Here is a 12,598-nt window from a genome sequence, read left to right on the forward strand (position 1 = left end):
TTTATTCATTTATTTAAATAACAAACTGACTTTTCCAAAGGTACCAACTAAAAAATACTTTTCAGATAAGAATTTTTTCCATATTGATTTAACAGGTAATCCTATAAAGTGAGTACTCTCTGCACACTTTTTCACCATGCATGAAAATGGAAACTGGCAACTGAGAGAAGAGTGTCGCTCCGGATGACTCTTGCTCTGTGATGTGACCTGCTTGTTGGGATTTTGTATCAAATTACTGCTTTTATTTTTTAACCCCTTCTCTTTTTTTTTTTTTTTTTTTTTCCCCCCTCCTTTAACTGCTTTAGCATTAGCAGGACTACTTCTTTCATTATAATATTTTTTTTCTTATTGTTTGGCTTTGTCTTGCAGCAAGACTCAGAATATTATTAAATTATATTAATTATATCAATAGAAAGCAACATCTGCAGGAGATAAAATGCAAGGACTTCCCAGCTGCAGCATTTCTGTTTGAATAGGCATCAAAGTTTTCAAGTTTGCATTTAAAGTTTTAGCTCAGGCCTGGTACCAGGCGTGGAGAAACTCATCACTTTTTCTGAGTATGTGGTTCCTGATAGCCCCAGGCTCATCACAATTGTCCAATTTTAAAGAAGCTTCCATGAGATTTTTCTGAGTTTCTGAACTGATGTCCTTTTATTGCATTTTTACCTGTGCAGGATATAAAAGACAAGTATTACTTTTGTGGATAAAATTTTTAGTTTCTGAGTGTGTACCTGTTACTTTATACATGCTGTGTTATTTGCTTTCCATTCTAAAGTGAAAGTAAAAGATTTTTAGACTGCTAAAGGGTCCCTGGATTGTGGGAGTGCTCAGGGAAAGTCAAGATACCAAACACCTGTTTTTCACTAAACTTGAGGATGTTGGGTAGGTCAAGAGGGGAGCTGTGGGTTAGCTCATTCCACTGTAAAGCAATGAAAGCCATAAAATATTATGAGCAAAAAGCCACCTGTTCTTGAATTAGTGCTTGCCGTCTACCTTTGTGGTTTAAATTGAAAGTTCAGTATCTAGGCAGCCTGTTTTCCTTTTGCTCTGACTTAACCACAGTGTGTCAATTTGTACAGTGCCTTCACAATCAGCTCCATCTCAAAGCTCTTTGTAAAACATAAAAGCAGGTGCATGCATGCATCCCTTTGCCTCCCAGGCACAACACATTAACTGTGCTACTTTTCTGTAAACAAAGCATAAAAATCAGGTGAGTGTCAGAAACTAAATTTGATACCAAAGTACTAGAGAAGATTTTCAGAAAGATGCATCCATCATGATGGATCGCTGGGACAGTGCTCCTTGATTTACTTCAGGTGCTGTATTCTACAGATGCAAATGCTTTCCAAGTAGCAGTTCTACTCCGACAGCTTCATAGTCCTCCTTTGTTGGACGGAAAAGCTCTGTCTGTACTGATAGGTGTTAGTATGGAAAAGCATGAGTTTTTGTATAATTTGGTAACTTGGTTGGGTTTAGGGGGATTTTTGGTGTTTAATTTTTTTGCCTGGCAGCATATTAGTTTGTTCAGATTCTAAATGTAAGAGTGGAAGAAAAGGAAGTGATCTTACAGAAGAGCCACATACCTGATGAGAGGTGGTCAGTAGTCTGAAGGGGCAGGGCCTCATCATCCCTTATCATAAGACAACTGGCTGAAGGCAAGAAAAGCAGCTAGAGAGAGTTTTATCATGAGATGCCTGAGGAGGTGGTAGCCTAAACAGATTTACCCTGTCCTTCTCTAAAGGTAATGTCAGTGCAACTGACTCTCAGGGACTAAGTGTATATCCTTTGACTCTTAATCTTCCAAAAATGCTTGTTGTTACTGATCTCAATGACACTTCTGTGCCTGTTTTTGCTTGTGGTGTAGGCTATTCAGTCTGTTGTATTTGCTCAGTTAACATCCAGTTCAGTGGGCTCTGAAGTATGAGGCTGGTGTGGCCATGTTACGCTCTCAGGAGAAAGTCTGTTTTTTCATGAAGTGCTTGGCTTTTAAGATATTTGGGGCAACAGTTAGTTATTTTAGACGCCTACCTGTGATGCCTAAGTGAGAGCTATACTCATCCTTCCCTTTTCACAGTCAGTGAAGAGAGAGCAAGTGTGCATCCATGAGGTGGTGATTCAGATATCACATGGGCTGAGGCATCGTTTCTGGAGATGCTTTTATTCTCTCCACAGACAGCTTGTCCATCAAGTGTGCAGCAAAGCTTGGATCAGGGGCCCTTTCAATGCTTTCTTGTGAAAAACATGTGAGCGTAAGCCTTTCCAGCCTCCTCCTGGTGACCATGGGAGGTTTAGGAGTCTATGTGCTAGGTTGGAGCTGTACACATCTGTCACTATCTAATGAAGCCCTAACATCCAGAGGTGCAACTTTTGTGAGTGCTCTAAATAGGCAGCTCTCTGCCATTTCCACTGTGGATGACACAGTCTAAAACTATGGTCTTCCCACCAGATGAGGGCATTGCAAATGCAGATCTGTGAAGGATGCAGGCTTCTGCAGGGGTCCATGTGCACTCTGACAGAGTCCATGTGCAACCTCTGTCAGAGGTTGCTGCGAACAGGCTGGTTGTTCAGCTCCACAAGAGAATTTGTACCTACCATACAAGGTTTTCATCACTCACCTTCTGGTGAACATGAGAGAGGAGTTTTCTCCTTAGTAAGGAAACATTTCTTTTTTTTTTCCAATATGGTATGTTGGACTTAAGGAAGAGCCATATTCAGTTCAAGCTTGTTGTAAGTTATCTTTACTGTTAATGTATATTTGCCAAGCAGTACAAAATGCCCAGGAGAACTTCAGCTTGCCTGTGTTTCAGTGGTTTGATATTTTCATATTTCTCAGTGGTTTTGTTTGTTTAAAAAAAAAATCATTGTCCAAAGCAAAAGATTCCCTCTCATAATGCCATAAACTTTAATCTAGCTTCAATTCTTCTTATTCTGTTAGTTCTAGCTTATTTAAACTCTAGCATCAAGTAAGACAATAATCAGTTTAGTTTTGCAAGCAAAGGAAACAAAAAGAAATAGCTAGGAATGATAGAAAAATGGAAAGGAGCTGGCTCAGTCTCTGTAAGAACTACACACAGATTAACTGATGGGTATTAATGTCAGTATTTCAAAGTTAGCTTATATGACTTTTATTAGAAAAACCTTAGAAAAGCCTTAAAAATAAAAAAAAAATCACAAAAAGATGAATGAAGTGGTTACTTGATTTAGTATTTGCACAGACTGCTATTTACTAAAAGCAAAACCTCATATTCTGCTCTGCATACTTCAAATCCACTTCCTCAGTTTCTGAGCTCGTGCTGTCAACCATTCCCAAAGCTCTGTGGTAGCACCATTAATAATCTTTTTGATATTCTTTTCTCTAATAAATGTAAATCATCATGAACTCATTTGGTATTAGCATGGATGTCGTAAGTATTTCTATGGTACTCCATCACTTAACAGAAACAGTTGCGGATCTGACTAAAACTAAAGCAACAATGCTGTGGATGAAAACTTGAAGGAATCCCATCTCATGTTATGAATATGAGCATTGCTGTGTACTCTGATGTGAAATTTGGCTGGATTATGGCAAGTGGGACCATGAAGGAGATGAGAGACTGATTCCTGTCTGCTCTGACCTGAGAGAGGGCTCCTGTAGCATCCCAGGGGTGTGGTGGGGCTCCAGGTGTTACGCCCAGGGTGCAAGCCCTTCTGCATACAAAGGCAAGGCCAGCATAGCTGGTCCTGTGCTTCTGCTTGTCTCGGCACAAAGTGCTGGGCAGTGGTGACCTGGGCACTGACAGCAGACAGGCACAGCCTTCTTTTGGTCACTCAGGTCAGCGGTGGCAAAGGCGTCTGCTGCCCTGGATGGGGCTGCTGACCATGGAGCTGAGCTGCTGTTATCGGGTCTTCTTTTTCTCGTAAAGCTTCATCTCTCAGAGCTGAGACAGAACTCAGGTTTTTGCATTGAGCAGGCCTAGAGGTAGAAAGAGGAGCAAGAAGGTCCTCCTTCAGTGTAAATTGTTGTCACTCTATGACAGTCCAAGGATAACTTCCACGAAATGAGAGTTTGCCTGCTTTGGTCTGTAAGCAGACCACCTCATTAATCTGAACTGGAATCCTGCTTAAATTTCATATCAGAGGGCAGTGTCAGGCATGCAGCACCTCAGCAAAGGAGGAGGATGAGCCGCTCATGCTCTGCCCTTCCAGTCCTGTACTCTGAATTTATCTGCTCACAGCAGCATTTCCCCAGCTGTGGTGACAGGTGAGGTGATGGTAAATGTAGGGCAGCGCGTGCAGTATCACAGCATCTTCGTTGCCTTTAGCAGGAGGAAAAAAGGCAGGCTCAGAAAACTTAATGAAGTAAACAGGGCCAGGATTTTCCCATTTTAACTTTTCTGATTTAGTACGTGGGTCTGCTAGCTGTGATTTCTGGTCGTTGTGGTGAAAATAAAGCATTGACATAGATGAGAAAAGGGAGATGAAACTACAGTGTTACTTCAGTCCAGCATCAGCCATAAAGATGAATTCAAAAACAAGTAGAATGACTCACTTAACATGACAAAATAGAAACCCGGCTTTTTAATGTTACTGAACAGACACCTCTCCATAGTCACATCAAAAATAAAGCCTGCATTGAATTTGCTGGGGGGCAATTTAAATTTTGCTATTGATTCATACAGTACCTTTATACTGAAATTTTAAGTAACGTTTTTATGATACATTTTGGTTTTGCTTTTTGGAGGATTAGTTATTTACATTTAGACTGGGGAAGCAGAAGGCAGACTGGTTTGTAAATGTCACATTACTGACCATTTTTTCATACAGTGGGCTATTATTTTGGCAGCAACTGCAAATGATCTTTGCACTGCAAAGGTATAAAATGTCAAATTTTTGACATCTAGACAAAGTAAAGGAATATGTCAACTTTTTAATGAGTTCGAATATTGGTCTACATGATTATTTTATTTATGTGATTGAGGTCAATTACATCCTTTTAGAACACAAACAATAGTAATCATTTAAATTTTTCTGTTAGCCTTTTAACTGTGGTTAAATGTTTTTTCCTAAACAGCTTCTTCTAATATCTTTAATTTGCAGTATTTTTACTGGTGCCAGTTGTTCTGCTAAAGTTTTGCAATGGATATAAACCACAGTGGTTTGTTCATTACACTAGATGCCTACAGATTTCTTTTTTTCTGTAACTGTGCTATGTGATTTTTATGTGAAATTGATTCTATACAACTGTAACTAATAGGATTTTCCTGGAAACAATCAGAACATCTTGTACCAATGTTTACAATAAATATATAAGAAGAAATTGATAGCTATCTAACAGTTTCCAGGAAGATGTGAATTAATGCAAAGCCAACCTCTGAATGTTTTTCAAAGGGAAAGATCGGGTTTTATTTTATTTGTATTGAAACTTGTCATGTTATTTGAATTCCCTTGACATTTTTTCATACTTCAGAGCCTTTTTTTACATTGTCCATCCATCGAACATGCTGGTCTTACGTGGTGCCTGGGAAATGTTAATTGAACAATCCTGAGTTTAACCCCTCCTTCAAATACTTTGTAAAAATACAGCTGTTAATAACATTTATTTGGCTTCAATTTAGATATGAAAAAATCCATTTCAGGAGGTTACTGAAAAAAGGTTTAGGCTTAATATGTGTTCCCCACATATTAAGAGCAATGGCATGTGCTGTAAAGAATAAAAACCACAACACACAGACATCAGTCCTCATGGGCTAATGGAAATCTAGACCTGATTAAAAACCCATTTCAGGACTTTTTTATTGCAAGGGTGGGTTTGATAGCTGTCAGTGTACAGGAAAATAGCACATCTGGAATCTTACTGTGTACTTGTGCTGGCTGGTATAACTCAACCTGTGTGTCAGATTTTTTTTTTTTAATAGCCAAGATTTATTTGGTTTCTATTAATTTTTTAAAAGTCTTTAGTAAGTATGCTTATTAAGTACTAAATTTTTACCCTTCACAAATTAAAAGCTATATTTTAGTAGTGAGCAGTTTCCTTTTGAGGAAAGTAAGAAAGCCAGAAATACACATTAGTAATGTGGAGAGTTATTTGATTACAAACGTACCACAGTGGGTTCTTGGGGATGACTATTTTGCAGTTTGTTCAACGAAAGTTACATTTTTCTTGTGACTTTTCTGTCTAGTTATGGCAAGTCTAAAATGAGATACTAAACAAGTAGCAGACTCTGACTCTAATATCAAGGGTTTATTTTCCCATTAGGACAGTGTATATGCCTAGGAAGTAGTAAATATTGTTTTAAAAAACACTCAGATTTGCTTGTAAAATATGAAACTTCAATAAAGAAGAGGCTTTTTTCCTAAGCAATGTCTTGGAGCAAAATGAACAGCTAGCTACAGATCAAGAACTTCTTCAGTGTTGTTTTGGTTTTAGATCTAACCACAGTTTTAATGAAATATGTATATTTGTAATCATCCTTAAGTTAAAAGTAAGAACAGAGCAATAAAAGTCCTTTGACAGTTCCCCACATCCTTAGATTTATTGTCTAGTTAAATTTTTAATAGTGCAGTTTCAGAACTTTTCTATTTTAATTACTCTAGAGATTGGTACAGCTGAAATATTTACTATATTTTCATATATTCAAATCATGGTCTAAAATCAACAATGACCTGGATGTTGCCTGTCTTGGATGGTCCTAAAAATCTCCAAAGATTGAACTATGCCCATGAGTTATTATTGTTTTGGCTGATTTACTCAGCAGTGTCATTTTAGTTCTGTCGTACTCTGCAAAACCAAAATATTTTAAAGTTCTTGCAGGTTAGAGTTACCAGGTAAAACTGTAAGTCTTCAAGAGAAAAGAGCCAGAAGGGAATAAATTGTAATCACATTCTATTATCTTCAAGACAGCAATGTATTTGAAGTAAATGATATACTATTTATTTGATTTATATACAGTATAGGTGGACATACATTTAAATGTCATTCCATTGTTAAAATCACTACTTATAAAAGTCATAACAAAGGACCTCTAGAATGTCCCTACAAAGTGCCCCGAAAAGTTTAGCCAATTCTTTTGGCTGAGGTGGAGAGAGAGACTTATGCCTTTCTGGGTTAGAGTCACCCACTGGAACAATCGTTCATCAAATAGTCATCATCTCGACACAGCAGAGTGTCCATCAATTTTATCTGGACCAAAGTCAATTGAAATACTTGCACATGAGATATTTGGGAATTTTGTGTGATACATAATATTTGACTCCAAATATGCCAGTCTTTTCAATTTCTTAAAGGCTTTAGAGCAGAGTGCAGTAGTGACTTCTCAGATAGTTATTTATATTTTACAAAATGTACCATGTGCACTTCCCAATACCTGAGGAAGTAGTATGCATGAGAAATAAACTGTACTTGTCAAAATATATGAGCAAAGCATATGTCATAAAGCAATAGCCCAGCCTTTGGTTTTCTTATTAAGCAGAAATTTTCAGAAAGTCTTTGGTTTTAGAATGCTGTGATTCGTGGGTGGTTAGTAAGAGATATTCTGGACATTTTTTTTTTTTTTTTTTGAGGAGTTGAACAATCCTGGTTTTTACCGGACTCTAACCTGGGCTCTTTCACTGAATTCCTACCTTCTTTTGGTGATTAGTCTTAAGAGGTGTAAAGGTAGGAGCAGAAAATGTTGATAAGCAAAGTCTGCTTTATCAGACAAGATCCCCCACACGTCCACATTTTAACCCTCTAATCAAACTGAACAAGGTATGAAGTTACTGACAGGCTTGTGGACTTGCAAGGACAGGAGTCTGCAGTTAGAAATTATTGAGAGGTACCATTTTTCCATCTTGTGTAACACAGAACTTCTCTATTTGATTTTGGCAAGTAACAACAATTTGTAGTATAATTTTGCATTGTTTTGTAGCAAAGGGTCAACCCAGAGTCAGTGCTTCTTTTTTAAATCTCAAAATAAGCTGAAACTAAAGTAGGCTGTACACAGTAGGAGGTGTGCTCCACAAGACTTTCTCAAGACACGGATCCATATTAATGGACCAAGGATTGTGTTTTTGAGAGACGTGCTGTGACTAAACGCTGCTGGTCTAATGCTGGGTGTGTAGGACTGTTGTGCTTTTCTGGGCAAGAGTAGCTACTTCAAAATGAGACAGTTTTGCTCCACAGACCACAGTGAGTAGCTGTCATCAATGCAGCCTGGCTAGGCTTATGAGGTGCAGGTCCACATACCTGGGCCAGGAGAGTAGGTGCTGGTGTGGGACAGGGACCTGAGCATAATAATCCAGTAGGAAATGTGGAGTTACCCTGCTCTTGTACAGCACCATGCTCCCAAGTGTCGTGCACAGCACCTCTGCACTCAGCAGGCATTTTTGGTAGAAATTTCATGCCAGGTGTGACCTTTACCATTGGTGAATGTCACTCAGTGGGATGCTGGTCACTAATAGATCAGAACTGTGTTACCTTTATTCACGTTAAAATTCTGTGGTGAATGAGGTCAAGCCATTTGCCATTGCTTTTGGATGCTTGCAGAGTTCCATCATGTTTGTTTTCTTCTATACCCAGACAGTTTAAATTTGGCAGCGCTTGCATGAGCAGACAAGTACTATTAAAGGTGTGAAAATATCCCCTCAGGACTGTAGCTCTTGTGTAGATTCCTGGATTTCAAGAGAGGACGGATTCTAAGGATGACCTCTTAGTCATTTCTGCCACCCATTCTCACATCAAGCTTATAGACCTAAATTCAACAAAAGCTTATTTTTTTAGAAAGACATTTGGTTTTGCTATTAAGTCTTCAAGTGACAGGGAATATATTATGTCCTCAAGTAGACTATTTTACTGCTAATTTACCTCCCTAGTAAAAATGCACACTATTTTTTAGTCTGATTTTGTCTGCTCTAGCCATTGGACTTTTCATAGCCCTGTCTATAAGCTTAAAGTAGACCTGATGATTTATAAGATGGGAAATATTTTTGGCATGGATGAGCTTATAAACTATGATCAAGTCAAGCATTCAAATTACCTTGGATAAGTTTGAATCTCTACAGTCTTTCAGGAAAAGACAGGTTTTCCAGCCACAGACCCATTCCTCTAACCCTTTTCTGAACTGTTCCCAGTTTTTGAACATCCCTTTTAAGTAAAAGTCAGCTAGAGAGCTCAGGCTCAGAGGTGCAGAAAACCTTGTCTTGTGCTCTTTTAGTACTCACTGTAATTTACCCTGTGATCCGAAGATGTCCCAGAGTACAAAATAATTTTCCTTTAAAAAATTGTGCACTTCATAAACCTTACAGAGCTCTCTTTCAGGATGGTAATTCTCATCATTACAGCTGTCACACCATATTTACTGCTGTCGCTGTTTTCTGTTAAAATGATGAAGCAAAGCAATGTCTGCAATTGTTAACATCATCCTGTTTCATGTTTGCTAGCAGACCCTAAAATAGAGAGAAGTAAACTGAGGAGGAAAGCTTTGGCAACCCTGAAAACCAAGAGCAGAAAGTTGCTGCCTAGTGACAGTAAAATGAGAGAGGACATGAGGATGACAAATGGGAGTCTGTGTGGGTGACACCTCAGGACACATGTATGGAAAGCTCTTGGGTGGGGTGGGATTTTCCTGTGTCCCAACGTGGGAAGTTTGGGTGCAAGGGCCAGAACTGCAAGGCTCGCTTGATAAAATACAATTGAAAGAAGGAACATGTTCAACCCCTTCTTGGATGGACCAGGGTTTCTGCTTCTGAAAATGGCATAAGAAGCCCCACAACAGCGATGTCTGTTATCCTAGTAGCTCTGCCACAACCTAGTAGGTATAAGGCATTGGCCCCTTTGTGTCAGCTCTGATCATGTTTGAAAGATTTATATATATTTTTTTAGCATGCACTGTAGCTTCTACTGTTATACATCTTTATTAAAATCTATATTCTGTAGAAACTTCTTCACATTTGTTCTTCACGGAGAAAGACTTTTTTTGTCTGCTTGGAGTAAGGGAGCTTTCTGGCCATGGACCTTAGAAGACCGAGGAAACAGGATTTGATGCAAAATGCCTTGGGGATTTTAACCCAACCTGAACTGCAGGTCTCTGTGGGTAAAGGATATTGCTTCATGAACAGACTATTCTGGCAAGGATGTCTAGTGATGTTGCTGAACAAGACAGTAAAAGCAGTCTTCTGCTCCTGTCAGATTTCAGAACACCAAACTTTAGGTCTAGTTAAAGATCATTCTTATAATTTAATATTTTGTCCTCTGTGGTTGCTAGCTCTGCTCACTTCTTCAGTTTGTTTCGCCTTTGTTGGCTTCATTACTTCCTCAAATCCCACGCATTTTTGGCTTTCCCAGGTCTTCACACTCAGCTATACCCACAGCTGGAAGTATGGGTGTAAATGCCAGCAGAAGACAGTAAATTCAAAACAGCTCTTCTAAGATTTTGTTGCTGCTGAGGTGAATATTCTATAATATACAAAAAAAAAAAAGAAAAAAAAAAAAGAAAAAAGGGATGAAGGGATGCCCCATCTAAACTAAACCCACTGTAACTATTCTGCTGGTGGGGAATGTTCTGTGCTTGTAAGCAAATGTGCAGACTTCCTGCCAGAAGGGGGTAATCATACAAGTGCCTCTAACAGGCTGTAGAGTTTGTTTCATTGAGTAGAGATTTGAAAGCTGAAACAAATGATGGACTTTTTCCAGAAAATATAGTTTTGTGTCATTCAGAGCTGGAAAATACTATCCCTAGTTTATAAACGGGGCAACAAAGTGCAGAGATGATTATGTGATTGGCCAAAAATTTCCGAGACTGTGTGGAAGACAACTTAAGTGTGACAACACTTCCAAGGAGAAATGATACCTCTAATGTATGTAGTGTTATGTTAGCTCCTCGTTGCCTAGCAGAGTCCTACACTTCTGCACCTTGTGGCTGTGAAATACACCTAATCAAAACGGTAGCATTTTTTGTGTGTTCACTTTTCATAGGTGCAAATGAAAACACCAGATGGAAAATAAAATTTATCTGACCGTAGGTATTTTAATAGCTATATCAAACATTCTTTGGCTACAAGGACATAGATCTACTACTACTTTTCTTAACAGAAAGAATGACTGAAAAAGTTCAAATGATGGTTCTTTTCTAACTGATCTAAGAGAATTAGCTGCACTAAAATGCTTCCTGGCTTGTGTTACCACAAAAATTATAAAAATGGTTTTACAAGCTGTTGTGCTTTAGTGCAAAGCAAACACATTAAAAACATTTAATGAGCATTGCTTCTTGCATCTTCCTGTTAATTTATAAAATTTAGTCCCACTAAAGAATCAAAAGCTGTTTGTTTGGAGCAGCTTAAGATATTTATTAGTTGTTGGTCATGCTGTAGTTGTAACAGTTCTGTGATATCAAGACAAGTTAACTTTGCATTTGCTTAAACATGTAGGAAATAAAACAGTTATGACACAGTAGAATGCTGTTAGTTTTTTCTTCCAGATCATAAAATGGAATTTGATATTCAGGTGCTGTGCATCCTCAGACCCTGAGCCTAAGGGACCTCACACCTCCACAGTGCCTTTCAAAGTCAGTGTGGAAGCCCCTGCATGGGCTACGGAGAGGTGTCTCCACTCTTGCAAAAGAGGCAGTGCCACATGTTGGGAAGCCTGCATCACACCAGAAGGTTCAAAGGCCCTCTTAGGAAAACAACCCAGAACTGTAAGGGGATGGCACAGATGACCTCAGAGAACTTCTCCCTTTTCATTTCCAGGGATAGCTGGTTCAGGGCAGCACTGGTTCCAATTATGGCTCAAGCACAGCTGCAAAATTCCAATGGCACCCACATCTTAGGCACAGCTTTACTGCTTCTCTTCCTGTATCACCAGGGTGATATGCAGTATATGCAACTGATTTGGCAGATATATATATTCAAGAATAACTTGGCATCGTCTGTACATATTATTGGCAATTTTTCAAACCTTTCCATTCGTGTGGATCTCAAAGCTGGTCTTGCTTCATTTGTAAATGCAGTTACTTACCTAAGTCATGCATGATGCCCTGTAATAAAGTTATTTCTCCAGTAAGCTCAGACCTGTTGGACAACTTTGTACTGGAACTAATTATGCTTCCTGACATCCACTGAGGAGTGACTCATGATTTGCATATGCTTGCCTTGCATCGTAATTCCTGAACTCTCAATTGAACTCATTCTGTATATTCTGTGACTATACAGTGGTTGTATAGTAATGTGGTTTTTCATAAGTAATGTAAATTGTGCATTTTATCATCTATAGTTCCTTTGTCTCAGGATCTTTGACTGTGCTGTTTTTTTGTATCTCGGGTACAAATGAAATCCAAAGGCTCAGTAAGTAGGGCTTTATGAATAATGTTGAAATTTTTCTACTATGGGGGTTTAAAAATACACGAAAAGAAACACTGTATTTTATGTTTTGAATTTCTGCTCTAATGGAGGAGAAAAATAATGAAATGTTCAAAGAAAATGGTTAGTGGTGAGAGAAATGTGAAAACGAGGTATGAAAGAGACTGGGGCAGCACTTCCTTTTCTCTTAGCCCCCTGCACAAGGCTCACCCCCAGTTCTACATACCACAGTGAGTTACTTTTGGTATACTAGTGAAAAAAAAAAAAAAAAGAGGAGCATAGATTT

Source organism: Strix aluco, chromosome 3 (assembly GCF_031877795.1).
Source record: "Strix aluco isolate bStrAlu1 chromosome 3, bStrAlu1.hap1, whole genome shotgun sequence".
Lineage (NCBI taxonomy): Eukaryota > Metazoa > Chordata > Aves > Strigiformes > Strigidae > Strix > Strix aluco.